This window comes from Terrapene carolina, unplaced genomic scaffold (assembly GCF_002925995.2).
Source record: "Terrapene carolina triunguis isolate 2854851 unplaced genomic scaffold, T_m_triunguis-2.0 Scaffold174, whole genome shotgun sequence".
Classification (NCBI taxonomy): Eukaryota; Metazoa; Chordata; order Testudines; family Emydidae; genus Terrapene; species Terrapene triunguis.
Genome location: NW_020664525.1, coordinates 1,418,924 through 1,432,697, shown reverse-complemented (window position 1 = coordinate 1,432,697; position 13,774 = coordinate 1,418,924). Strand labels below are relative to the sequence as shown.

Below are 13,774 nucleotides of genomic sequence, written 5' to 3'. Positions count from 1 at the left end.
TTACCCAGCAGGCCTATGGCTGAGCCAGGAACAGAACCCATGTCTCCACAGTCCCAGTGCACTATCCACTAGGCCAAAGTGCCTCCATACAATGCTATTCTCTGTACACAGTCAAACTATTCTCTTGGATATGTACCCAAGATATGTAGATGCTAGATGGCCAGCTGGGTTTTATAAGGACAGTCAGCAGGATTTCCCTCTCATTCTTGGTTATTTTGAAAGGCAATGAAATAAGAATAAAGCCGTGGGAACTTTTTCCCAGAAGAAAGTTATTAAATGGTTTCAATTTCCCACAGGCATCATGAGGAAGAGGAGACCCTTCCTTTACAGAGATGTTGGAACTTACCACTTTTCGCATGGTGGGAGATACCAGAATTGTTGGAACACTTTTGAACCCACTGTGTCTAAGATCAATGGTGAGCCATGCATGCTGGAACTAGATGATCTTCCCCCACCACTTCATCCTTATTCTGAGATGAGATGAACCTTTGGAATGGAACCCTTGGAGGTTTGTTTCTGCCCTGGCAAAGTTTAGGCTTTGGTTTTCTGCTTGGGAATCTTAGGATTTGTCTGCATGGGGACACTCAGGAAAGATCATTTGAATTAAGTGGATTGAGCAACCTAAAGCAAATTAAGACAACTTTAATTCTGAATGAGTATGTCCACACAGGGGTTTAATGCAGTTTAAATAATCCACTTTAAATTTACACCTTTTATTAATTCAAATTAATTTTACTGAGTGTCTCCCTGGAGACAAGCCCTAACAATAGCTTTGAGTACCAAGAAAAGTAGTTAAGAACTGAAATCTTGGGAATACGAAGTAGGGAGCGTCTCCTTAGCAATCTAGAGAGTAGTGTTCAGAAATTCTCAAAATAAGCTGTATTTCTTGAAATACAAAGACAATTCTGAGCTTTGATGAAAGGCACTTTCCAAGGAGTTCCATATAACGAGGATAATGATAAAACCCTCCCTTCCCCACAATCTACCATGGAGCTGTGTATCGATGTAAAAAACACAAATATAGAAACAAACTGATTCAAATATAAAACAAATTAAAATCCCCTCAGGAAAAAGTTACGTTTTCATCTCTCTTTATTAGAAGTGGGGAAGTGAACAATTGAAGTGGATCCTAGGGCAGAACATTTTACACGAAGGACAACCAAAGCTAAAGCTGTGTCATCTGCTGACCTGTGGCATGCTGGTAAAAAACCCCAAAAGGTAGATGGGTGTCAAAATAGGTATTCATCAGGATGACGCTAAGTTAAAGAGGCTTCAAACACAAACTTGTCCTTCACCATTAAAATAGCACTACCCAGCAAGTATCCTACAGAATATACACAGGGAGCCCTGATGCATGGCACTAGGCCATTAGGAACCAAGAGATGCCTAGACAAACTCTCATGGGTCCCTTTGTGAAGGCAAGACAGACATGTAAGATGAATAGGTAGACACGGTGAACTGTGAAACCTGCAGGTCAAAGTTCTCTCTCATTATCCCCTCCATTTTTCTATCAAGGTAGTCCCTTAGGCACACTAAGGGAAGGGCAGGTTTAAGGTTCTTGGAAAAAAACTGTCAGCACCAAGTCCTGAAAATGTAGGTTGCTTATGTATATATTTTCTCCTTCTTTAAGAAAAGGAAAATGCATTTAGTGATTGTGAAAGGTGTCAGGCTGACAGCATTAGCAACTGAAGTTACTTATTTAGCTAACGAAGTATAGCTCAAGCTTCCCCATGCTGCCCTGCCATTGTCTCTCACCTCTTCTGGAGGCACCACCTCTAGAATTCAGATGCTAGTTCACTTTCTGCACCCTTGTGATATTTTGTTTCTCTGTCTAGACTGCTTACAAGGGTGCCAATTTTGATACCGGTTTGTGTGATATAGACTTTTCACGCGGAAATGGTCCAAGACCACTGAATCATTTCTCATAGGCTGCTGAACATATCTGATAGTAAGGATCTGTGACCATTATGATCTTAGACCTGATACGAAGCAATGTTGCCAAACACATTGTCAGTGCTTGCAGAATAGATTAAATATTTTAATGAGTTTTGTCCCTGCAACTTTTGCATCAACTCAAACTGCAGTACAGAGGGATTGAAATTGCCTTTTTGTTTATTTTATATATATATATATATATATGAAAGAGAGACCTATCTCATAGAACTGGAAGGGACCCTGAAAGGTCATCGAGTCCAGCCCCCTACCTTCACTAGCAGGACCAAGTACTGATTTTGCCCCAGATCCCTAAGTGGCCCCCTCAAGGATTGAACTCACAACCCTGGGTTTAGCAGGCCAATGCTCAAACCACTGAGCTATCCCTCCCCATCCCCACTATTCCTGAAAGGGTTGCCAAGTGCCACACATTAGGGAACCACAACTCCAGAGCTCTGAAGAAGAGGTTACTCACCTTGTGCAGTAACTGAGGTTCTTCAAGATGTGCCCCCCCGTGAGTGCTCCAGCTCAGGTGTCAGTGCATCCCTGCGCCTTTGCTCGGAGAGTTTTAGTAGCAGTGCCCATACGGGTCACACATGCGCAGTGCTGGTCTCGCGGCGCCATTGACGCCTCATCTAGCATGCATGTGACCCGAACCTCAGTTCCTTCTTTACTGTACAGTCCTATTGCACACTCCAAAGTAGAGAGGAGGAGGATGGGTAGTGGAGCACCCACAGGGGAACACATCTTGAAGAACCTCAGTTACTGCACAAGGTGAATAACCTTTTCTTCTTCTAGTGATGTCCCTGTGGGTGCTCCACTTCAGTGACTGTAGAGGATAGTCTGTCCTCCTGAGGATGGAAGGGGCTTTGGAGTTGGTTGGTTGATGGAGGATAACACTGCTAATCCTAGCTGTGCATCTGATTCTGGACCTTGTGTTATTGCGTGGTGTTTTGCGGATGATGTTATTGATCTGGTAGAATGTGATCTGGTCCCCTATGGGGATTGCATGTCCTTTAGTTGGTAGCATGGGTGAATGCACCCAGAAATCCATTTTGATAATCTCTGTGCTGATATAGCGGATCCTTTGGAACCTTGCGCGATAGAAACGAAGAGTTTCGGGGATTTCCTAAACGGTTTGGTTCTATCCAGGTAGAATGCTAAAGCTTGTCTAACGTCCAAGATGTGCCGTGTAGCTTCATGTACATTCTCGTGTGGTTAGGGAAAGAATGTGTATAGATGTATTGGTTGATTTAAATGGAAGGACGAGGATATCTTGGGGGCGATTTTTGGATGGGTCCTTAATGTAACTTAGTCTTTAAAAAAGATAGCATGTGGTGGGTCTGCCATGAGAGCCCCTATTCCTCTCCCACACGTCGAGCCGATGTGATTGCCATTAAAAATGCGACTTTCATTGATAGGTGCATTAAGGAGCAGGTCACCAAGGGTTTGAATAGGGTTCTGGTGAGACCTTTTAAAACCAAATTAAGGTCCCATGGTGGTGTAGGTGAGCATACAACTGGGTGAATTATTTGTAGGCCCTAAGGGAATCATTTGGTGACTGGATGTGTGAACAGCATTGTCTCATCGATTTTTTGATAAAGGCAGTGATAGCAGCAAGGTGCACATTGGTCACACTTATGGAAAGGCCAGAGTTTTTTAATTTGAGAATGTAATTTAGCGTCAGTGGAAGGGGTGCTGACACAGCGGTGATTCGTTTGGCATTGCACCATTTAGTGAATCTCTTCCATTTCTGTAGGTAAGTCTTACTAGTAATAGACTTTCTACTATGTAGCAGCACTTGTTTGACCTGTTCCAAGCAGGCTAATTCGTCATGAGTGAACCATAGAAGAGCCTTGCTTTCAGGTGGAGCATCTCTAGGTTTGGGTGGTGAACTTGACCCTTGTGTTGTGTTAGCAGATCCATTTAAATCAGAAGGGTGATTGAAGCACATGCTGCCATCCGCGCTATGTACAGATACCATGGCTGTCTTGGCCATGTGGGGGCTGTCTTGCTTTGTCGGTCCTTATTTTGTGTATCATTTTCAATAACAGTGGTATGGGTGGGAATGCGTACAGGAGAACTGTGTCCCATTTGATTAGGAATGATTCCCACATCAATCAGATTCCCAGACCTGCTCTTGAGCAGAACTGCGGGCATTTGCGGTTTTGAGTTATCGTGAAGAGGTCTATAGCTGGGTGACCCAATTGCTGGAATATGTTCTCTAGTATCACCTTGTTCATCTCCCATTCGTGATCATGGGGAAATTGTCTGCTAAGTTTGTCTACAGTGGTGTTCTGGCATCCAGGCAGGTAGGAGACAGAGATGATGATACTGTGTTGGACGTACCAGTTCCAGAGTTTCATGGCTTCTGTGCATAGTGAGTGTGATTGGGCCCTTCTCTTCCTGTTTATGTAGAACATGCATACAATGTTGTTGGTCATACCCAGATGTTCTGGTTCCTTAGCAGCGGTAGGAAATGGAGGCAAGAATTGTGAACTGCGTGGAGTTCTAACAGATTTATGTGTAGGTGCGTTTCATCAGGGGACCACTGTCCCTGAATCGTGTGATGTTGCATGTGTGCTCCCCACCCTATAAGGAGACATCCGTTGCGAGCATCTGTGATGGTGGTTCCTGTGTGAATGGAATCCCTGAGCACACGATGTTGGGTTGTGTCCACCATCTTAGGGATTCCTTGACTTTGGGTACCATCATTAGTCATCTGTTTAGGCCATGCTTGTTTGGCCTGTAGACGGTTCCGAGCCATCCTTGAAGGCATTGCATATGTAAATGTGCATGTTTCACCACGAATGTGCATGCTGCCATGTGACCCAAAAGTTGGGAGACATGTGCGGGCTCATATACATGGGCTGCTCATTACTATGGATATGAGCTTGGTCATTGGGTCGAATCTGTTTATTGGTAGGGACACTTTTGCTTCCACTGAATAGAGGTAAGCCATGATAAATTCTAGGGTTGACTTTTTCTGGTTTATTTGTAGACCTAGAAAAAGATAGATAGACAGACCGGAAAAAGTCTATCGTCTGTTGGGTAGTCCGGATGGTGACTATTCAAGTGGGCGACTTCCGAAGACAGTCGTCCAAGTAAGGGAATATTATTATCCCTTGTTTTCTTAAGTGTGCTGCTACTACCGTGAGAATTTTGAAAAGACTTGAGGTGCCAGGGGTGCTAGATAGGCCAATAAGGTAAGACTTTGTATTGATAGTAGTCTGTGCCTAAGGTAAATCTTAGGAACCGCCTGTGATCAGGGTGTACTATAATATGAAAATAAGCAGCTTGTATGTCAAGAGCTGAAAACCAGTCCCCCGGTTCCAGTGCCGGTATTATCATTGTTAACATGACCATCCTGAATTGTCGTTTTCCCATGAATTTATTGAGTTTTCTGAGATCCAATATAGGTATCCATCCCATTTTTCTTCTGTTTTAAGAAATAGTGGGAATAGAAACCCTTCCCTCTGTTGAGTGGGAACTATTTCCACTGCACCTAGTTGTAGAAGGTGATCTACCTCTTGTTGTAGTAGGCAGTCGTGAGTGGGTACCTGAAGAAGGACGGGGATAGGGGGCGGGTGGGTGTATAGAAATGAAGGGGATGGAATAGCTTGTATGGATGATTTCTATGTCCCATTTGTCCATGGTGATGGAAGACCACTTCAGGTAGAAAGGGAGGAGATGATCCCCAAATAGATTGGGTTGTTGGCACTGTAATGTGAGGGAGGTCCTTCAGACCATTGACCAAGCCTTCAAATTTGCTGTTTGGATGAAGGTGCTTGGGTCGCCGCTGGTGGTAAGGGTCTGAGTCTTTGTGGTCTCTGTTTTTGTTGCTCTTATTGGTGCTGATGTTGTGCGGGTAGGGTGAATATCCGTTTCTTTGGTATAATTGATAACTATTTTGTTTCTGGTGTGTAAATGCCTAATATGCGGAGTGTTGCCTGCGAATCTTTCATGGTGTGTAACATCTTGCTGGTTTGACTGTGAATGGGAGGTCTTCAACAGTAGCCTGCATTTCCTGGGGGAACCCCGAAGAGTTCAACCATGAAGCCATCACATGATTACCGTGGGAGCAGTAGATCTTGCTGCAGTGTCTGCTATGTCTAGGGACGACTGTAGGGCCATCCTCGCTATCATTTGCCCCTCAGAAACCAGTGCTTTAAAATTGTCTCTTTATTAGCAATATTCCTGAGGAAGAAAGTCCATGAATTTACCATAGTTACGGTGGTTATATTTGGCAAGTAGTGCTGCATAGTTTGCCACTCTGAACTGGAGTGTGGAGGAGGAATAGACTGCGGCCAAATAGGTCCAACCTCTTGCCATCCTTATCGCTGGGTGTTGACCTATAATGTGTTGCTTCCCCCTCTGGGTGGCCGCCTCCACAACAAGTGAGTTTGGTGCTGGATGGGTGAATAAGAAATCTGTTCCCTTTGAGGGGACAGAGTACTTTTTGTCAGCCCTCTTACAGATTGGTGGTATAGTGGCCGGAGTTTGCCAGACTGTTTTGGCAGGTTCCATCAGAGCCCCATTTATTGGAAGCACTATCCTAGATGATGAGGATATTTGCAAGATGTCAAGTAGTTCGTGTTGGGCCTCCAGCACCTCTTTGAGAGGTATTTTCAATTCCTCAGCCATACTTTTGAACAAATCCTGGAAATGGCTGAAATCATCGGTGGTTGTTGGTGGTGGGGGCATTATTGTCTCATCTGGAGAGGATGAGGTGTTATAATGTTAGGTGAAGTGTCTGGTGGCATACTCTCCTCCTGGTCCTCTGTGGTTTCCTCCCTTGGTTCAGTTGTTCTAGTTTCTGATAGTGGAGGCAGGGATTTAATGCCCTCCCGATGTGGACTGGGGGTTCTGCTGTAGTGTCTTCTGTAAGGTCCCCACAGGTTCCAGTAAGGCCAGCGAGTGGGGAATGGCATGGGTGGACCCATCCATGGGTGTCCACACCATAGTGGTGCCTCCTGTCCCTATGTGAACCTTGCTCATAGAGGTCCAGGTGTCATAGACGTTCTGACTGGAGAGGAATGGTGAGATGAGAAGACTCCTTCTTCCTTATCATCCTCCTCACTTGAAATGGGGGGAGGGCTACCAATGATAGAGGTAGTTCCTTTACTGCATGCACTGGGGAGCTGTCGGTGCCCAGAAAAGGGGACTCTGGTGTCAATGAGACCAGCAGGTCTTTCTGGTGCAGAAATAGGCGCGGTGCCTGGGTCTTCAGTGTCGATAAGGTGGATGCCAATTACTTCACTGATGTAGCAGTTAGCGCCACTGCTGCTGCTGTGGTATTTGTCAGAGCTGTTGTCATTGTGGGAGGTGGTATAATTGGCGGAGTGACTGACGGTTCCAACTCCTTCAGTGTCGTCGACGGTGCCGTGGTGGAGGAGGTAGGCTTGGTGCCCCTTGACTCCGCACTGGAGAGCTGGGATTCGTCAGAGGCCACTGCACGGGCGGTGCCGGAGATTCCTGGAGCCTCATAAGTGCTGAGCCACAGTGTGGTCAGCACCGAGGAGAGTGACCTGGTTGGAGACCACTTCCTCTTGGTCTGCTCTCTACGAGACGAAGAGGATGCCCATTTCCTTGCAGCTTTTTTGGAAAAATGAGTCTTAAGAGACCTTGCTGGAGAAATGTCTGGTGATCTGTGCTGGGAGGGATTTCATGCCCCGGGTCAGAGGCTGGTCGTAGAGACTTCTCCATCAAAAAGGGTTTCAGGCTCAGGTCTCTATCTCTGTGAGCCCTGGCTTTGAGGTTGCTACAATGGGCACATTTCTGAGCAATGTGCGTTGCCCCCAAGCAACAGACATATTAAGTGTGTCCATCTGACACAAGCATAGCTTTCCTGCACATCATGCAGCGTTTAAAGCCTGATGAACCAAGCATTTCACTCCAGTTTCATATTCACAACAAGCAGGGAGTCTACACAGAAGACTGCTTATGTAGAAATTCTGTACAAACAGGTCTATGTATATAACTGAGTGTTGAATATCTGATTCTGCCTCAAGCTGTGGTTTACATATATGACTAGGCAGAAGCGATTTGCATTTTCAACCCACCAAGGGGAGAGCAGCACTTGTCCACGATGAAGGATAGAGACAGGATTACCAAAATCTACAACTGGCCTTGCTCTCCCATTTCCTCTGCAGACCATTGACTCTGTGTGGAACTCTGCTGCAGAATGAGTAGCAGAAAGCACCTACAGCCTGGAGGATGCAAAAAAACTATTCATGGTGATTGGCTGCCACCTGGTTGACAGAGAGAGTAAGAGTGCTCCACACTCTACATTGATAACACTGGTCTACAATTTTTGAGAAGTCGTCTGCTTCAGAGATAAAATGTGCTATTTATTATGTATTTTGATGTGCTGAATTCAAATATGACAATTAAAACAACCGATTGGCTACTGTTTCTAAGATATTTAAGTTTTTACATTTTATGTCTATGTATATTGTGTAGATAGTAGAGTTTTAATCATAAATTGTAAACCTAGGTCTTTTCATGTGTTTATGGTTGCTTTACATGATAATATTTCACCTGTCCTGTTTATGTAACACTTTAAAAATCAGCAAAAGGGTTATATAAATAAAATTTATTATGAAACAAAAGGCAAAAAACTATTCTGTACATAGTTTAGTCCTATTCAGTGTCTACTCGGCGCTTCTTGGCTTGTCTCTTGTATTCATTAAATGGAGCATCTCTTGTCACTGTCCAGCAATAGTCTGCAAGCATTGATGGGCTCCATTTGCCCTGATAGCATTTCTCCATTGTTGCAATGTCCTAGTGAAATCGCTCGCCGTGCTCGTCGCTCACTGCTCCGCAGTTCGGTGGAAAAAAAATCTAGATGAGAGTGCAAAAAATGTATCTTTAGTGACATGTTGCAACCAAGGCTTTTGTATGCCTTGAAGAGGTTTTCCACCAACAACCTGTAGTTGTCTGCCTTGTTGTTTCTGAGAAAATTTATTGCCACTAACTGGAAGGCTTTCCATGCCGTCTTTTCCTTGCCACGCAGTGCATGGTCAAATGCATCATCTCGAAGAAGTTCACGAATCTGAGGACCAACAAAGACACCTTCCTTTATCTTAGCTTCACTTAACCTTGGAAATTTTCCACGGAGGTACTTGAAAGCTGCTTGTGTTTTGTCAATGGCCTTGACAAAGTTCTTCATCAGACCCAGCTTGATGTGTAAGGGTGGTAACAAAATCTTCCTTGATTCAACAAGTGGTGGATGCTGAACACTTTTCCTCCCAGGCTCCAATGACTGTCAGAGTGGCCAATCTTTCTTGATGTAGTGGGAATCTCTTGCACGACTATCCCATTCGCAGAGAAAACAGCAGTACTTTGTGTATCCAGTCTGCAGACCAAGCAAGAGAGCAACAACCTTCAAATCGCCACAAAGCTGCCACTGATGTTGGTCATAGTTTATGCACCTCAAAAGTTGTTTCATGTTGTCATAGGTTTCCTTCATATGGACTGCATGACCAACTGGAATTGATGGCAAAACATTGCCATTATGCAGTAAAACAGCTTTAAGACTCGTCTTCGATGAATCAGGAGAACAGTCTCCACTCATCTGGATCGTGAACGATGTTGAGGGCTGCCATCACACCATCAATGTTGTTGCAGGCTACAAGATCACCTTCCATGAAGAAGAATGGGTCAAGATCCTTTTGACGGTCATGGAACATGGAAAGCCTAACATCACCTGCCAGGAGATTCCACTGCTGTAGTCTGGAGCCCAACAGCTCTGCCTTACTCTTGGGTAGTTCCAAATCCCTGACAAGGTCATTCAGTTCACCTTGTGTTATGAGGTGTGGTTCAGAGGAGGAGGATGGGAGAAAATGTGGGTCCTGTGACATTGATGGTTCAGGACCAGAAGTTTCATCCTCTTCCTCGTCTGACTCAAGTGAGAATGATACTGGTGCATCAGGAACTGGCAGTCCTTCTCCGTGGGGTACTGGGCATATAGCTGATGGAATGTTTGGATAATGCACAGTCCACTTTTTCTTCTTTGACACATCTTTCCCAACTGGAGGCACCATGCAGAAGTAACAATTGCTGGTATGATCTGTTGGCTCTCTCCAAATCATTGGCACTGCAAAAGGCATAGATTTCCTTTTCCTGTTCAACCACTGGCGAAGATTTGTTGCACAAGTGTTGCAGCATATGTGTGGGGCCCACCTCTTGTCCTGATCTCCAATTTTGCAGCCAAAATAAAGGTGATAGGCTTTCTTAACCAGAGTGGTTATACTGCGCTTTTGTGATGCAAAAGTCACTTCACCACAAACATAGCAGAAGTTATCTGCACTGTTCACACAAGTACGAGGCATCTCTGCTCACTTTGGCTAAACAGAAATGTGTCCCTTTGCAAAATCAAACACTGACAAATAAGAGAGCACGACACTGTATGATTTCTAGAGCTGATATAGGGCAATTTGTTCAGCAGAGTGATGTAAGCTTCGTTATGATTGCATCATCCATGACTTCTAGGAATAACACGATGCAATTCATATCATGTATGACGCAATACCAGCTTCAGATTGCTTTTTAGGCAAAACAATGAATGATGCAAGTACTGTCCAAACCCAGTCATAGATTTATTCATAGATCCAGTCAAAGATGTATTTTAGTAATTTCTGGTTTAAATTGAGATCCCTTCCCTTTATAACTCACTTATCCTCCGCCATTCCCAAGTCAAGGGTTGTATATATTGACCCAATAGCATATTTTGAAAACTAGAGCCAATCAATAATTTTAAGCATCATTTTCGTTCTCAGTGACCCAGAATTAGTAAAGTTTGACTACATTTATTTCAGAAGCATTTTGGCTGTAGAGCAGTGTAATACCTAAACGAACAAAAACAAAAATCTTCCATGGACACCCTCGTTACTTTTGCAATGATTTCCAATGGCTTCTTCAAGACTAATGCCAATGGAAATAACATTTAAAATGACATAATATAGGTTATCATTCACCCCATAGTAATGTTATAACGTGAAAGTGCAGTAGCTGCTTCCCAACCTTAAACAGACTGGCATTTTTAATTTGCTATCTTCACGTGACTGCACATCAAGCCACAGCAAGGAGAGTGTGTTAAAGTATCAAACTTCACCCTGTTCTGTAACACAAAGCTGGGAGGTATTGCTAACACAGAGAAGGACCGGGATATCATACAGGAAGATCTGGATGTAAACTGAAACTTGTAAACTGGAGTAATAGTAATAGGATGAAATTTAATAGTGAAAAGTGCAAGGTTCCTATTATTACCAGTCTTGGGACTCGCTCTCCTGACTGCCCTTTAATGGAGTAAAGGGCATTTAGGGATTAACAACAAGAATTCTGGTTATAAATTGGGGACACATCAGTTGGAAGTAACAGAGGAGGAGAAGGACCTCGGAGTATTGGTTGATCACAGGATGACTATGAGCCGCCAACGTGATATGGCCGTTAAAAAAGCTAATGCGGTCTTGGGATGCATCAGGCGAGGTATTTCCAGTAAAGATAAGGAGGTGTTAGTACCGTTATACAAGGCACTGGTGAGACCTCATCTGGAATATTGTGTGCAGTTCTGGTCTCCCATGTTTAAGAAGGATGAATTCAAACTGAAACAGGTACAGAGAAGGGCTACTAGGATGATCTGAGGAATGGAAAACCTGTCTTATGAAAGGAGACTCAAAGAGCTTGGCTTGTTTAGCCTAACCAAAAGAAGGCTGAGGGGAGATATGATTTCTCTTTATAAATATATTAGAGGGATAAATATCAGGGAGGGAGAGGAATTATTTAAGCTCAGTACCAATGTGGACACAAGAACAAATGGATATAAACTGGACACTAGGAAGTTTAGACTTGAAATTAGACGAAGGTTTCTAACCATTAGAGGAGTGAAGTTCTGGAACAGCCTTCCCAGAGGAGTAGTGGGGGCAAAAGACGTATCTGGCTTCAAGACTAAGCTTGATAAGTTTATGGAGGGTATGGTATGATGGCATAGCCTAATTTTGGCAATAAATTGATCTTTGATTATTAGCAGTTAAATATGCCCAATGGTCTGTGATGGGATGTTAGATGGGGTGGGATCTGAGTTACTACAGAGAATTCTTTCCTGGGTGCTGGCTAGTGAGTCTTGCCCACATGGTCAGGGTTTAACTGATCGCCATATTTGGGGTTGGGAAGGAATTTTCCTCCAGGACAGATTGACAGAGGCCCTGGAGGTTTTTCGCCTTCCTCTGCAGCGTGGGGCACGGGTCACTTGTTGGAGGATTCTCTGCACCTTGAGGTCTTCAAACCACGATTTGAGGACTTCAATAACTCAGACATAGGTGAAGGGTTTGTTACAGGAGTGGGTGGGTGAGATTCTGTTGCCTGCGTTGTGCAGGAGGTCAGACTAGATGATCATAATGGTCCTTTCTGACCTTAAAGTCTATGAGTCTACTATTGGCTTTGTGCAACCCCACACTAACTTGGTGGAAATTCCTATAGCTTTAAAATTCTAAGCCAGTTGATCAAGTGAGACATCTTGTGACACCCCTGCTGAGGAAACTCTCTGCTCCTGATGCTCAAATGGCTGGTTCCTTTCAATGTGGTAGTGGAGATATTACTTTAACACTTAAATTGCCAGGGAAAAGTAATGAGAAGTTATAAAACCCTTAGATGTATGGGGAGGAAGGTGAGCAAGTGGTCGTACACTGAGATATACCTTCAGCAAAAACTAGAATTGATTGCCCTGTATCAGCATTGCTCGCAAATTGCTTGCTTGACTTGCAGCAGGGAGGCTCAACTCTTGCTTCAAGGTCAAATGCTTTGAGGCTCTCACACAATTTAATGGAAGAGCCAGAGAAGCAGATGCAGTTGGGCTGTTCTAAAAGGATCAGAAGAACACGGGACGAAGCACTGCTGGAGTGGACAAAGATTTTGGGATATGAATTCTGTTGCGGGTCAGTGCCTTGCAGCTAACTGCCATGCAAGTCATGAAATCAATAGTTCTAAAGAGTCAAGGAAGTGACATCAGAGATGACAGTAAGACATTCCCAAGAGGGTAGGAAGTAAGGCTGAGAAGGTTTGTACCAAGCCAGAGCAAGCACTAGTGCTCAGTGGATTGTAGTCCCAGGAGAGCTCTTCTGCTGAATGCAGTCAAGAAAGACTTGATTGGTGCAGCACTGGAAGCAGCCCAGCAGGTGGCCCCAACAGTTTTAACCCCCCAAAACCAGGATCAACGTGCAGATCTATGAATGCCAAAGCATTTCCACTATGCTGCATCCCTTCAGAGAAAAGATTTACATTCTTTAATGCTTGTGAGATGAGGCTGCTGGAATGCTGGGTTTATATGACAATAAATTTGAGGGACCTTTGATCATAGTGAGGAATGTGATTCTACAACACAAAAATACACACACACCTCCCATCTCTGTGGATCTTGGCGAATGCAGAAACATAGGGCTAGATTGTGGTTTTCAGCCATAGCCTGTGCTGGACAGCATGTGGAAGAGCCTGAGTGTATTGGGATCCCACACTGCAGAAGCAGTTCTGGCTCCACCACCTTCCAAAGAGATGCAGCAGCATGTTCTCCCCTCCCCACCCAATCAGCTCTGACCGATGGAGCAAACTCTTCTACACTTTTTTCAGGTAGCTGGTGCTCACAGGAGTGGAGTGCTAGCACTGTGCAGCGACCAAGTTCTCCCAGACAATTGTGACTGTGGATTGTGTTAGGGGGGCCTAAAGGCAGGCGAGGCGCCTCATGCTTTCACCCCTTCTTGATGCAAGATCGGTGCAATAGTGTCTTCCACATAAGGTATTTTAATAGTGTATGTGAAAATTCCACAGTAATTTAAAATCTAAAAAGGTG

At 44.3% G+C, this 13,774-nt stretch overlaps 1 protein-coding gene across 6 annotated transcripts in view; it reads right to left on the bottom strand.

The window, feature by feature from the left end:
• The window catches only part of LOC112104177 (arf-GAP with GTPase, ANK repeat and PH domain-containing protein 1), a 645,071-nt gene that overhangs the window by 207,390 nt on the left and 423,907 nt on the right, over positions 1-13,774 (bottom strand). The gene's annotated exons all lie outside the window — the stretch shown is intronic.